At 37.3% G+C, this 15,825-nt stretch overlaps 1 long non-coding RNA gene across 1 annotated transcript; it reads left to right on the top strand.

The window, feature by feature from the left end:
* The first annotated feature begins 1,161 nt into the window (after positions 1 to 1,161).
* LOC108498054 lies at positions 1,162 to 13,326 on the top strand. The gene is made up of 3 exons (XR_001875051.1): positions 1,162 to 1,651; positions 8,706 to 8,854; positions 10,290 to 13,326. It is a non-coding gene; the product is annotated as an uncharacterized LOC108498054 (long non-coding RNA).
* Positions 13,327 to 15,825: the final 2,499 nt, after the last annotated feature.

Genomic DNA, 15,825 nt, shown 5'->3' with positions numbered 1-15,825 from the left:
GCTCCAAACAATTTCAGATGTGTGTACTAACAGGATCCACAACATCTTTAACTCATGATCTTCTGTCATTACAGTATAATTACTCTAATGCATCTTTACTGTGCAACGCCAGCCAAAACTAACAATCATTGAGCATACAGTGTAATGGCAGAATAGAGATGTTAATGTGAGCTTTCAGCTTACAGGGACTTGCAGCATTTCTTCCAGTCCCATTATTCAACATTTGTGGGCAACCTGACTCCTACCTGCTTCCCTTCCTTCTCTATAGTTATTTTATGAAACAATTATGTTATTCTAGAACTGAGAAGCCCCAGGTGGCACTGAAATCCCAGGGGGAGTCTGACGTAAGAGTCAATAAAGTGGCAATAAATTGTCTCACCTTGGATAGCTCTGTGGATATAGAAGAGGAATAGATGAAGGTCAGTCACAGAAGAACAACTGTATTTTACACCTTGCTGAGCTACAGGTGAGGATCTGGGCCTTGTGTAGATGTGGAAAAGAGGTTAGGAGCAATTTGACAGAAAATGCAGTACTGGCTAATTAAGTTAGCAAATATCCCTCGATTAAGTGCTGGTAGAGGTCAGATACAAAAGTCAGTTAGAGAGAACAGTGTAAGCTTCAAAGGGTCTTTGTGGCAAAAAGGTAAAGAATGAGCCAGTGGAATAACCTGTCAAATGACAAGCCATGAAGATAATTTTAGCCTTTCATTTCTACCACTGTAGAAAGTGAAGAACAAAGTACACATTTTGAAGAGAGAAAATGGGATGAATATTTGAAACTACATAAGGATTTTTAAATGAGAACAAGCTGCAGACATATCTCTCATTGCACTATGCAATGTATTCCTGTGCCTTTGCAGAGATTTACAAAACTCTCTCAGTATATCAATTTCATCAGTCTTTTTACTATTCTAAAATGGCAATAATTTTAAACTGCATAGTAGCATCTGTATTTGATTCATGTGGCTTTCTATGTGATAACAGTCACTATGATTAAAACATACATTATCAAGACTTGAAAAAGACAGTTAAACTGGAATGGCATTACATTGTCACCTATCCAAATTGTAATTGGTGTTTAATTGTAGCTCTGCAAGCAAACATAGAAAGACAAACAACAAAGAAACCTCTGGTTTGATTGAAAGCAATTAAGAGAGGAAAACCCAAGAGAGATAATATATGAAGTTTCAAGGAAGAAGCATTCCTTCCCTGAAATGCAAAGGCCCTTCATGAGTCTGGGAGAGGTAAAGCATGGGAATAGTGCAGCTGTTTCTGGGAACTTGTCTTTTGAATGGAAATGCAAATTAAGAGCTGCCAAGCTGATTTTTATCTCCGTGTATCACCCATCATATTTATACTGTATATGTTTGCTGATGTTCTTTATTATCCCAGTTAACCCTTTTGTTTGCATTTTAACTGTTTTGTGTCCCAGATGCTCATACAAGGATCAAATATTTTGTGAAAGGTATAACCATCACAGTATAAACTGTTGTTTCCCCAAACAGCTTTCCCTCTGTTCTTGGAGAAGGCTCAAAGAATCCCTGAAGAACTACTTTAGAATGAGCGTTTTTCAGCGTCAGCTCACAGGGATATGGAGGAAGCAGTTCCTGAGACAAAGTACTTCCACAACAGTCACTTTGCATCTATACCCAGTGAGTTTACCTTTAGGGGTAAACTGATCCCAGCCTGATTCCAGACACGAAGAGATGGAGGGTAATGCAGTTTCAACAATGCTAGAAGGTAGCAGGTAGTTCTGAGGGCTTGAATCCAGGCTTTGCCTCTCTACTAGGGGTACACCTATGAGAATAAGGGTAATATATATAGTTCACATGTGGAGTATACAGAGCTCATACCTGGAACTGGACAGAGATTTCGAGAATGGACAGGGCTTGTGGTTTCACAGGGCGTCATCTCTAAATTACCAGGAAGGTTCCCTGGTTCTGTTCCAGAATGGAAAAGGAAAATATTTTTATCTACTTTAACTTCACACTGGCACTGTCAGATGATTCATAGGCTCTGGAGAACACAGACATTACCAGCTCAGCACATTTGTATACCAATCACCATTTGTCACATGTGAGTACTTCCCACAGTCCTAAAAAGGCATTTGTTTTGTGTATTATTTGCAGAAAATGTAACAAACTCCACACTGAACAGCAAAATAAAAACAGCACTTGATTATTTTATTGAATATTTGCCTATTTACTTGCCAAAACTTCACTTTAGGATTTTTTTTATACTGTCTAATAAAAGGACCCCCAGAGCTGTCTTCTCTGTGGAGAAAAGCTGTCAACATCCAGTATAATTTTCTGCATATTGAGTGAAGTACTTGAAAGTCCCAGATCCATTTTAATACATGAGCTGCTCTCCCATTTGTATGCAGCTGGAGAGAGTAGTTTTATCCTCATTTTAAAAAGCCATATGATGGATTTCTTTCTTTAAACAAATACTGTCTCAAACTTTTCTTTTTTCGCTCTCTTTCCCCCAGCATACACCTTTCCTCTCTTGTTAGGCACCACTGAGCTGAGATCACTGCATAGTGCTGACATCTCACTCGTTATACATAAAACAATGCCAGCACCATTTCTTTTTTGATGTCTCTGTGCATGATCTTCTGGAATAATTACCAGATTAACTGTTTATTAATATAATTTTCTGCAAAGCAGTGAGGAAATTCCATTGCATTGCCTTGAATAAGGCCTTCACTGTCATTTTCCAAATTTTTGTGATTCTGGGAACTGACAGCTTCTAATCCCAGCCAAACTTTTTCCAGTCCTGGTCCTGCAAACACTTTGCCACAAAGGGGTGGTCCTACAACAGTCAGAAGGCTAATGTTGAATACTCAGTATTCTTTCCTATGTGAGTGCCAGATTCATTTGCATTCTCAGGTACTGCAAGCAAGGTGTGCCCTGGTACAAGCACCTGCAAATGCAGCTTTTGCTGCCATTGTACCTAGACTACATGAAGGGACACAAGGAGGGACCTGCAGCATTGGCCACCCTTGCTTTTCTGCATGCACACATGGACACTACCTATCTCTGTATTTCTAATAACATTTACTCACCACTGATTGCTGGTGACTTGTTACAGTGCTTGAATATCTGTTAAATGTGTGTTTTGAGAGCTGTAATTATTCTTATTTACCACACCAAGTGCAAACTCTATCCTAATTACACGCATTTCAGAGGCTGTTTGTCTGAAGTGCTGTTAGCTCTCCTCTATCTTGGCCCAGGACAGGAGAGCATTCAGTGCAAATGTGGTGACATTCCATTGCACCAGTCAGCTGTGCTCAGTCCTTCCACAGCTATTAACTCTGATGCAATGAAATGCTGTTGTTATGGGTTGCAGGGAGCACGTTTAACATCCACAGCTATTTTTAATGATTCTGTCAAGAGGAAAGATTACAGCTGTGAAGGCACAGGGAGATTTTGTGCAACAGTCACAAAGCTTTGAACTCTGCACACGCCACGACTGAACATACACTTCAACACATCCTGACACTAAAAAAGTCATGGTTAAGAAACAGGATATCTGAAGGTTATAGAACATTTAATGGCTCTGGTGTAAACAATACACTACCAAGAAATAAGTGCCAAACATTATCAACCTCCTAGACTGGAAATGCCACATCTCACACGCTGAGAATGACTCACTCAAACAACCTTAGATGGCAAACCCCCAAGCACACAACTTTGGAGTGATGCTAGTAACTCAGTGGTAAGCACTTGATCCAAAAAGAGAGCACTGAATAATTCCCCAGACAGTGCTTGCAGATGCTTTCACCCAAATTCAAGATCTCTGCTCCACATTTCTGTTTTGAATGAGAATAAAAAAGAGGATTGTCACATTTTCCAATGACATTAAAATTCTGAAAATTTTACATTAGCAAAATTAGATAGTTTTGTTGTGATTATTTTGTCTGAAACAAATGGAACCAACTGCGCAAATCTTGGGTGAACCTGGGGAACATCCCCTTATGAAAGCAGCAGAACTGAGAGCCTCAGGGTTCCTGGGGTTGTTTCTCACCTCCCAACAGAGTAGGAGCCTCAAAAGTATGAACATTCACTTAAACCAGCGTTCTTGGAATTTACAGCGACCACTACTGGAGGAGCAAATGAACGAGCCACTACTGGGTAAGCTTTCCTAGGTCTTCCAGGCTTCCCCATCCACTGGCTGGGGGTTGGGGCAGGAGTTAAATTATCCAAATTCTTGAAGAGAGGAGTCAAAGCTGCAGGAGCCCCAGCTTGGTTTGGAGATCTCAGAAATTCAGGATTTCCAGCTCTACCAAACCCATGTGGAAGATAAGTAAGCTCTGGGTTCAGCTCCTAGCTGAGCTTCAGGAAGCCTAGTAGGTGCCCTGGAGTTGGAGGAAGGCCACACAAAACCCCAACAGAAAAACCCAGAGACCCATAGAATTTCCTGTGAGGTATTTCTGTGTTCAATAACTCAGCATTTTCTAATGACGTACTAATTACTGGAAAGTTTCTGCCTATTTGCATCTAGTAGAACATTATTCAGATGGACACGACACATTCTGGATGACATGCGAGAATTAACTCTGGCCAAATTAACTTGCCAAATTCCATCCTGGCAGATTATTTCCTGTGTATTTAAATCCACCTCACAACATTACCAGAGCACTTTTTTAGCTCACATTCTGTCTTGCAGCTCTTGTATTGTTAAACACTATCTGCATTTCATCTTCTGTGTAGCTGCTTTTCCCCAGTTCAGTGCTACATTAGAGTGTGGTATCTGTATATATGTGAATGGGAGCTCTGGGGTCTTTAAAATCACTTGTGTTACTGAAAAAACCTCAGTGCTACATGAGGCACTATTTTAGTACCAGACAAATTTTTGCAGAGCAAGGTGCAATCCCACATATAATGAGACTAGTCTGTATGTCAAATTATTTTATGCCATTATGGTGCATAACTACATTACAGAGTAGCTGTTGTATTTTTTTATCTCTTCAGGAACATTTATTACTACAATGAGGATCCTGCATTGACTCCAGTGAAGACCCAGGCCCCTATTGTGCTAGGCACTATAGCAACAGACAGTAAAAGGCAGTCCTCGTAACTAAAGACCTTCATTGCCAGAGATTTATCTTCTATTCTTCAGTTTATAACAGTTGCAAAACAACTTGAATGAAGAATAAGAATTGCAATGAATAGTCTGTGGGATGAATTCATATGTAGGTGGGAAACCCCGAGCCAGTAAAAAAATGGAGGGGTGTAATCCTGAACCAAGTGAAGCGACAGGAGAACTCCCACTGACTCCAGTGGGAGCCAGGATTTCCCCTCTCTGCTCCCATTTCACCAGGTGCATGTCTGCATAGCATAATGCAGTGTTACACAGTGGTATCTCCAAATCCCTTGCTACTAAAAGCAGAATTGCAGTGTGGACATATTGTTCCTGTCTGCGTGAGGAGCCCAAACACAGCTGTGCTGTTGCTGTGCAATGGCTCCAGTGCTCACACAGCACCTGCTCCCCAGTGACACTGTGTGACTGTGTGACACTGCCCAGGGCCATCTACACACAGCCACAGCGCTGCTGCAGCTGTGGGGTTTTCTACAGAGCTGTCTAGGAACAAGTTACAGGTAGTGGGCTCACAAACTGCCTGGATTCACTAGTCTGTCACGAAATTGTTGACCTACCACTGATAGTCAGCTGAATGATCAATTATGGTCTACAATACTTCGTGGTCTCCAGTGCAGGGGCTATTTAGATGACAGTGAACTTCTTAACATACCGCGTTTCTTGCCACAAATCCTTTCTCTGAGGGATACAGACTAAAAATATCCCTGAGGTACAGCTCATAAACAGACATATCCCCTGTTCAGATCTTGCTGATGCTTTGTGTTATTATTTACTTAAATTGCATTGCTCTCCAGCCCTAACAGGAGACTCGGGTAACTTAATTTTTGTGTTTTGTAACTGATGCAATGCACATTAAAGCAGAGATAATCATGACTTCAGAGATGCAGGTCTCTTTTCTGAACATTCTGACTATGAATGTAATACAATAGAGGTTTGAGTGACGCTCATTTTGCACCCCTGAGTTTATCATAAGATTAACAGTCTTTATTATTTTGCAAAACAGGCAGTAGCACCTCATCAAGGGTATAATCGCTTCAGTCAAGAAACAAACAACCTTTTACTTAATGTGCTAAAAAATACAGTTGAGAAACCTTCGATCTCAAGCCGTGTGATAAAATAGACTGTGTTGACTGAGCAGATCAGCAGCTGCTGCTGTTCAGGCTCCTTCACCCTAACAATGCTTGCCTTTGTCTCTCCCCACCAAATTTAAAGATGATGTCAGTGTAGCCAACCCCAGGAGTTCAAAAATCAGAAGGCAAACCAAAATAGAATCACAGGATTGATATCAAAGCCATGGAAGTTATTGAAACTGAAGCGTATGATTTGGGGGGTCAGCCTTTAGATTTTTTAATTCATAGGAGACAGTCTTCTCCCTTCCAGTTGTCTGCTCAGTTCTCCTGGCTGTCTGATATGCCCTATTTCAGAGTGAGAGACAACACAGGACAATGGGAAGCACAAAGGATTGGGAATCTATTTAAAGGATATATAAAGCTCAATTCTCCACCATATGTAAAGCCTTAATCCTGCAAATACTTTCTCTGAATGCTCAGCTTCATTCACACAAGCAGCCCCACGGAAACCTGTGGGGGTCCTCTTGTACCTGAAGTTTGTCACTCCTATAAGTAACTATTGCACGTCAGAAATGTTGGCCTGTGTCACAACATTAAGAGTTAGCCAAGAATGAAGAGATCTGTTGCTCAGTTTTCTCTATGATCTTGGGCAAGTCCTGATTCATTCTATATCCTAGCTTCCTGCTCTTTAAAAAAGGGGGTAAAATTTATCTCTACAAGGTACTTGGAAGCCTCCAGACAAAAGATAATAAAACTCAGAAAATTAATACGTTTTCTTTTTCTGATGTAAATTGATTTCTAGCTAACACAGCTGGAAAGAATGCTTAAGAATCAGTGAAAATTATTTCATAATTAAATCTCCTAATAAAACCAAACCCTTAGAACCCTTAACATACCATGAATCAAGTCTGACTGAGCAGCCAAGAGAAGCAGAGGACTTTTTCTTCTAAGTGCTGAGAAGACACACTTCTCGTTTCACAAACAAGACCTTTTGCAGACCCTCTTCTGAAAAGAGCAGTTCCTGGGAGTCAGGAACAAACTCATACAGGAGTGTATCAAGATGTAAACATTTAGTTACATTTTTCCTACACAAAATATCAGATTCCTCTGAATTTTAAATTAAATTTAATTGATCCTATTTTTAAATTTAGTCTGAATGTAAAGTCCAAATTTTTTATGCAGCAGGAACATGTTAAGATGAAACGGTTTGTTAGAAAAGTACTCACTTAAAATAACTGAAGGCTTTCATCTTTTATTAAACATTTGAAATTACTAAAAGAATCTACCTTAGAGTGGTTTAATTTAAAAGAGGCAAACTGATGCATTTTATTAATTAGACCATTAGAAAACTCATTTATGTGTAAATAAGTCTAGGTCATTAAATCTTAATGTACATTGTCAAAGTGAAACGTCAATCTTCAAACTTTCGAGTTATGTTAATTCATGGCCCTAAAAATTAATTAAAAATAGAATTACCATCAAAGAACTTACTTCCCCCTCCTGTTTTTAAAGAGAAATTATGTATTTGTAGCAATAAAAAGTGTTATGTCTGCTCAGTCCTCCATTCACGCATTCTCTTTGTCTACAAGACTTTGTTTAAACTTGAATGTACAACATCTATATTTTGATATCAGTAATGTATCTGAATATTTTTAAAGCACAGCAAAAGATAGCCAGCAGTGATTTTGTCCCTAATTTTCATGATAGCAAGAAGAGGCTATTTCAGTGAAATCACACATTTTGAATTAATAGCATAATGAGTCAAAATATAAAATGAATAATGAGTCAAAAATATGATTTGGTACAGCTGAAAAAGTAGGGCTAAAAGGTTGTCTCCTGTGAAACTTTGTGATTATTACAGTCATAAAATCACATTCTCAATTGCCCATAGCTTTACAAAACAGGAATTATTTAGAATGAAAGTCTCTAGGAAATTTCTGAGATTCTCAGGTTGATTTTCGAAAATTTCAGGAAAAAAATGTAGAAAAATTTCCAAGAAGCTCAGCCACTTCCAGGAACAGAGTAAAAGCTATCCCATTTGATTACAGAGAGATAAAAGGGTTTCTAGGGACCTAAACTGGGAGAAGTTGTTGCAAAGATACTGAAGACAGAATTGAGAGAAACTGGAATTGGGCAGTAGAGTGCAGGAGAAACTGAGGGCAAGTGGTCAAGTAGATACTGCAAGAGAAGCCCATGGATCCTGCACTAGTGAAAGGAATGAGACTGGATTGAGGACAGAGAAGAGCAGGGGAGGTAATGGTGGAACGGAAATGACACTGCAAAAGACCATAAAGAACAGGAGAGAGGGACTCAAGTGCAGCAGCTTGGGTAAAATGGCCTGTGCCCACTCCAGTCTTAAGAACAAATGCCAAGGATGCCAGAATCTCCATACACATGTAAAAACAAGAAGTAATTGTCATGTATTTCCATACATATAGGTCACAGGTCAAAAACAGTCCACATTATAGTAACTGGTGAAGATTGCTTTTCCTTTGTATACTCTTTAATGAACAGTTAAAATTCCTTTCTTTTCCAGGTGCCTAAAATCAAGAGGACGCAGAAATGACAGTTCTATGCAGTACTAACCAGACTTGCAATGCTGACACAACACATGGGGAGAGAAAGAAAGAAAGATAGAACAGTGAAAATTGTGTGAAGGCTCTAAGGATAAGGGATGCTTTCAAGGTAGTAGCAGTGATACAAGGTGAACTATTATGAGTAGCTCCCATTGGCAGGAATGCTGTCCAGCATTTGCAGGGACCTTCTCTGCATCCAATACTAGACTACATTTGCTTCCTGACTTAGTGACAGGTTGATACATGGGCATATAAAAATCAGGTGCTTTAAAAATACAAAAATACTTGAATTGTTTTGAGTCTTCCTAATTCACTTGAGCATGCTACACTAACAAGGCCGACTTGGCCTTATATTCATATTGAATGCTTGTTTTGTAGATAACAACCTGCCCATGAGTAGATGACTGACAAGAACCTTTTCATTGAAGCACTGCATTAAATATGGTTGTTCCTGCACAGATAAAAAGCATGTAAATTGTTCATGATTATATATGAAGCCATATTACGCTTACATAGGAGAAGGGATTGCTCCCGCTGTACACATTCTTTGGAATTGTGTGCCACATGCACAATCAAGCATGACACAAGAAAATTCATCAAAGAATGTTTAAATATACCTTAGGGAGCCACTAACTTTTCTGATAGTTTTACAGAAGCAAAAGTAATTGCATTCGCACAGTATAACTGTTTTATAAGGGTTAAGTCCATCAATGGTTTTACTTTCTTCTTTGGTAAACACTTAGTCTAATTAAAGAAATTGATAACAAAATTCAGAAGAAATTAACAAAATTCAGAAACAGTTTAAATACATAAAAATTTCTTCTATTTTAGCTGCTTTTACTTTTCCTACTGATTTTTTACAGTATCAGCAATGAATAGCTGTCTCATCAAGGTGTCTTCAGAGTGGATTATAACAGACAATTATTATCACAAAGACCTCACACCCTTTTCCAATACCTAAAATTAAAATTAAACTAATTACATAATAATAATATATTGAAATCACTAATAATTCTTCTGGGAAACATAGTCAAGTTTGTTATACTAAACATTTAGTTTTACTAAGACTATGAGGTTTTCTTCTGTAACATTATACACTCCGAGTGCATCCACTTAATTTTAGGAAATTCTGTAAACTTTCTAGGCTGTTGCCATCTTGGAAATTCTGTTGCTTAGTTTTCAAAAATGCACAGAAAGAACCAAATAAATGCTTCATTTTGTCATGATTTATCCAGTTATCTGGTGGGGCTCTGTGACTGACAGGTTGCAGTCGGTCTGATATGGTCAAATTTGACACTGCTTTGATGTTTTCTTAGGTGGCTTTTTGACATATTTTACTGGATATACAAAATTCTACATGGAATCTGCTGGATTATATGATCTTGTTTTAAATTAATCCAAAAGAATATTTTGCTAAGGTGATTTACTTTCCTGTTAAATTGGAAACAAAGATGATACTACTGATCTGTTTACCCACTAAGTTCATGTTTCTTATTTAGAACTGTGGAGCACTTAAATTGAAATTCTTTGTTTTCCTTGGACAGGTGAAGATTGATTCCAGTGGTCTTCCAAACAGACCATAAATCAGGATAGTCGAGATTGACAACATTTCATTGGTATGAGCAAGAGAAGAGTCAGATTATTCTTTGCCAACCTATATGACTATGGAGCACCATTCTGATCTTTCTAACTCTCTTACCACTTCACTATTGATATTGTGACAGGATTTGTAATACCATTAGGCTGTGTTGCCAAGAGCAATTCTTTTAAAGAGTATGACACCGAATATAGGCTCTGGTAAATGATGCCTTCAGTTAGAAAGCATGTGACAGAACACTTCCAGAACCTTTTACAGAGAATATGTCTTGACCAAAAAGTGACAAAAGAGAAAATAGTGCTTAAACCTGTGCAACAGAGCACTGAGACAGAAAAATCTCTACTGAAAATGCCTTTTTGTGCAAGAATTGATCTCACTGCCATTTTTAGTAATGTAAATCACGAGGAGTCGTTGAAATCAGGGGGAACTACAGCAGTATAAATCAGGTGTCATATGAATAACAAAGTTGTAAGATATTGTTATTGGGTCACTCAGCTCTGCACCATAGTTTTTATTTTAGCTCTAACATTTGTCAGCTTTGCTTGTCCAAGCTAACTCTTAAAATCAAAATATTTTCTGCAGTTTGGCAACAATGGTTATTCTGGATTGGGCATTCACAGAGCAAGTAACAGAGAATTTGTCATAATGGGTCCATCTCCTCTTCTACAGCTCCTCTCATGCTTTATGTCTCTACTTTATATACCCATAAAACATCTAACTGACTATGAAATGACAGTAAGAAAAAGTAAGAAGTGTTCCCTTTTCATCATATTTCTCTGACACATGAGATTTGATAATCTGTGTTATCACAGCTATAAATAGCATTAGCAAGTATATTACCGAGCCCCATTACATACAAACACATTATCTGCCACGGAAAAATCCATGGGCTAATTATTCTCTGCATAAAATATTTTCTGCTATTTGTTCTAAATGCACTGGTCCTATTGCACTAAGCTGTGAAATGCAGAAAATACCCCCATCACTGTGTTCTGTTCCCACTACTTCCCACTCTTCTCAAACAAAACCATTCTAGGATGAGAATCTCCGTGGTATGAAGTGGTAAATGATCCAAAGGAGTGTCACTTTATACCTTCTGAATCTTTACAGTCTTTGAGGTGGTTTGTATGTAAATCTTACTGTACATCTCACTAGCTGTGTCACCTTTTTATGAGTGCTCACAGACAGTCTATATATCAGTTGTCTTGACCAAAATTTGGAATAACATTTAGAACATAGAAACATGGCTCCTGAAAATGATCACTGTCATGTCATCATGATGTCATGAAAGGAGAACTAAAATAAATGAGAACTTCCAGACTTCCAGTTATTATACTGGTCTCACTAGAAACTCAGCTTATTTTCTGTGTTGGTTTTTGGTGGAGTTGTTTTGTTTGAGGTTTTTTGTCTGTCTCTTTGTTTGTTAAAGAATACTCCACAAAGACAGTGTTATTTTCTTGAGGTTTTGTTGCTCTGGAAATTATTTCGTCCAGTAATAATTTATAATCTCTGAAAATATATCTCCAATTGTGATCCAGTTTCTATTGTAATGCTGCAAATTGATGAAATTAACATTAATACTGATGAAATTTATAATGTTTTATGTGATTATTGCTTCACTAATCACTATGTATTCCACTGCTAGCTATATGCGAGATCATTAATACACTATATGTATAAACATTAAGCTTAATGGAGTTAAATGATGATATGGAAAGGCAGGATGGCTAATTAATGATCACACAAACAATTAGTACTCTTTCTTGATAATTCACAAGCTGTTCTATGAGGAACTGCAGCCTTGCAGAGTAAAATGCAGTGCATCTCTTAATTACAAATAAGCTAGGGAGTTGTGAAAGCACAGACCACCTTTTAACCTCCTGTTACTATAGACTGTTTTCAAGCTTCTCAGCAAGATTCTTCCTGGTGAAAAGGTAAATTAAAGGAAAACCTTTTCTACTATCTTTATTGGTCACCTTTAAGTGAATATTTGACTGATGGGACCTAGTCAAGCTTTACATTTAAGAGACACTTAATGAAACAGTACATCAGTCTTAAATGGTCCTTAATTGGTTCGTGTGATATGTCTGTGTTGGTACTTAGTGCAGGATTGAATTTCACACTAAAGGCTTATTTCTACTAACCCTTAACTCATGCTGAGTATCCCTCTCTCCCTTGTGCATAGTCTCATTGATTTCACACAGAGTAATAGTCTTTCTCTGTTCCACAATTCTAAATGTTTTCCTCCATAGTTTTTATAAAAGAACAAGATCGGTTTTTTCTAGATCATTTAAATCCTTGGATAGAGCAAATTAATTCTAACTTAATTCTACTATATGACAAATGACTATGTGATAAAAAGCATCTGTATGAATTAAAAACATTATATCAACTCTTTCCATCTCACATTTAGACTGTAAAATAACACTTTGTGTCCTCTCAAATGCAACTGCCAGTATTTCCCAGAAACATGAAATTGGCACATAACTCCATAAGTCCTTTACCTAATATCACTGTCTGTGGATCAAATGTCACTGTCTATGGATCAAATATCAACTCATTTTATTTGCCCTGCAGTTCTCTTATGACACAAAATTAATGGTTTTGATTTTTGATTTTTTAAGGATAGGTTCTCTTGATTTCTCCACTTACTACTGCTTTTAAGTGACTACCTACAGCTGTAGTATTGGCCATAAAAAATTTCAGTGAGAGCATTATCCTACAAAACCTAAAGTCACGGCACATTTTTCAAGGTATTTCAACAAATATTAACTTTGGGCAAAACTCAATGGCTTTTTTCTGCTTGGCCTAGTCTTTGATATCTCATAGGTTAGTAGAGCTCCTCTTTTGAGTATAAGAACTGGCTTTTGTTCAATGTTTTTATTTTTTTTACTGATAACAGAATTTCAGCTGATAAATTCTAATTTATTAGAGAGAGCAAGAACATTTTGTGGTGCTCCTGTACCTTCAAGACAGACTCCATCTTTTCAGACAAGACACAGTATGCAGAAAACTCATGTTTAGAGCCATTTTTAGAAACATTTTAAAAATGTTTCATTGAAGTTCATGCATATAGTCAGATACGTGATATTGGACACTTGGTCCAAAGGAAAATGTTCTACTGCTATAATTTCCATAATGACCTCAAAGGTCAGGCATTTCCCATGTCTTTGACAGTACCAAAAAAGCCTGGACATTTCTTCTTACAGCTCGACCTAACGTGCCACAGTGGATGTTTGACATTAGCAAACAAATGGCCACATAACAGGCACAGCAGAGTGAAGAAAAGTCATCCTATCCTGCCCAGAATTCAAGGAGGCTGCAGCACAGAGCCTGTGTGTCAGTGAAGGACACTACAAAAGGGAGGAAGAAAACAGAATGAAACACAAGAAACACAAGAAAAAAAAATCCTCGATATTAGACAGAAAATCGAAGCCTTTACTGGATCACCAAGGAGAGATCTGTTTTTACAAACATACTTGACATATCTTCTCCATAATCTTATAGAGATACTGGATAAATATAAATTTTAAACCCTGTGTGGCTTTGAAATTGAAATATTTGAAATGGTTCCATCCTGTTACAATGAGGAAAACTAGTCATAGGCATAGGATTTAAAACAGCCTCTCACAAAGTGATCAGTGCACTGAAAGAGGATTCCAAGGAAAAGTTACTTTGCAAGTTGTCATTAAGTGTCATCCCTCTTCTTTTAACACAAGACAATGTCCATTATAACCAAAATATTAATTGAGTGGTCCATTCATTCAATAATTTTCTTGCAAATCTCCTTTACTAATCAACATCAAGAACCAAATGAATTAAAACATTGGGTAGTTCTGCGGTTTCACATATGAGTAGCATTTAAATATCCTAATGATCCATCATTCAGTGCTTGTTATTAACTGAAAATGGCCCTAATTACCTAGAAAAGTCCAATAATATTTGTAGGGCTCTGGGAGACAGCACTGGCTCTCCAAGAACACACAACGAGAGATACAACACTGAGGTGTCTAATGGCCTGTAATGTGCTTACACATCTTCATCAAACCTTGGGTTTCATTAATGGGGTGGTACTGAGTAATCCAGGCCACTCATCTCTCTCTAATCCTGAAAAACTCTGATGGTATTTCTTGGGGCTGGAGGCATTCCTGTTTGCCAGTCAGGAGTCTCAGCAGGCTTGCCCAAATAATTCAGAACACCTGGAAAGTGCTTGCTTTTCTAATATCCCTTGGGCATGAATCAACTGGCAGCCAAAATACTAGTAATTTTAAAATTAGTTTTCATAATTTTTAATAATTTAAGGATTATTATGAACTCTTTCAAACTATCTCTCATATATTAAGCACAAATGTTTAAAAAAATTTTGCATATACTTTCCAGGGATTCCTTCTGCAGGTGTTCTTGCTGAAGAAGGTTAATTTGGTAAACTAAAAATAACAGCAATTAAATTTCTTTCCACAATATGGCACAAAAATAAAACAATGCAAATGTACTGTAACCAAACCAAACAAGAGAAATAGGATATGGAACTGGAATTGTGTTGGAGACTGCTACCTGACTGCATCTATAAATATATAAATGAAATATAAATGATTGGAGTAAAAAAAAGAATTATGTTATTTGCTATTGATTTTCAAGTCAGTGATGATAACAGTGATAACTATGGTTTGAAATGCTTTTCATTATTTGAATAAAGTTTAAATAACTATTTTATGGTCATTCTTCTACTAATTCACTAACTAATTTGAACAAATTTCATCTCAATATGAACCTTGTCATTTGATATATGCCATAAAAAGGAAGAAGAGAAAGAGTTGAGGAAATATAAATGTCTCATTTTGAAGAATTATAACTAGCTCTTCCAGCAGAACGTGTCATGATTAAGTAGTAATGATCACTTTGAACCATTACTCTGTGTGCTCCTCTGCCAGCAGAGATTTAAGCCACTTTCATGTCATGCAATGGTAAATTATTCTGGCAATTCTATTAGTACTTTATTTTCCACATTACTATGTTCTGGGAAAAATAGTTCTTCCTATTCTGAATTACAAATCTAAATACTCTTATATGGTTTACTTGACAGAATATGATAGTCTATTATGTAAAAAACTACTGAGAATTTTTAATCAGTTAATCATTGACCCAACTGACTTAAATGCCTCAGACAGAGCTGTTAGTGTCTACAAGGTCAGTGCAGATGCTCTGCATGTGCTACTAATTCATAAACTAAACCTTCTCTTTGAATCTGCTTAAAACCTCTTATAAAATATGACTGAAATTCCTTTCCTGGGGAATTCCAAGTTGATATTTTACCTTTAATCCATTACTGTGCAAAAAAAAGGAAATCTAAATCCTCCCATAAGAGATTTAAATAGAGTGATATGACAGGAGATAGCTGAGGGACTGAGTAACTGCTCGGGAAATTTTCACCTGGTTTAAACTCATTCTGTGTTAAAAACAAATGAAATTGGTTGAGGTGTTGA

Source organism: Lepidothrix coronata, unplaced genomic scaffold, assembly GCF_001604755.1.
Source record: "Lepidothrix coronata isolate B3197 unplaced genomic scaffold, Lepidothrix_coronata-1.0 Scaffold54, whole genome shotgun sequence".
Lineage (NCBI taxonomy): Eukaryota > Metazoa > Chordata > Aves > Passeriformes > Pipridae > Lepidothrix > Lepidothrix coronata.
This window is presented reverse-complemented; position numbering and strand designations above follow the sequence as displayed.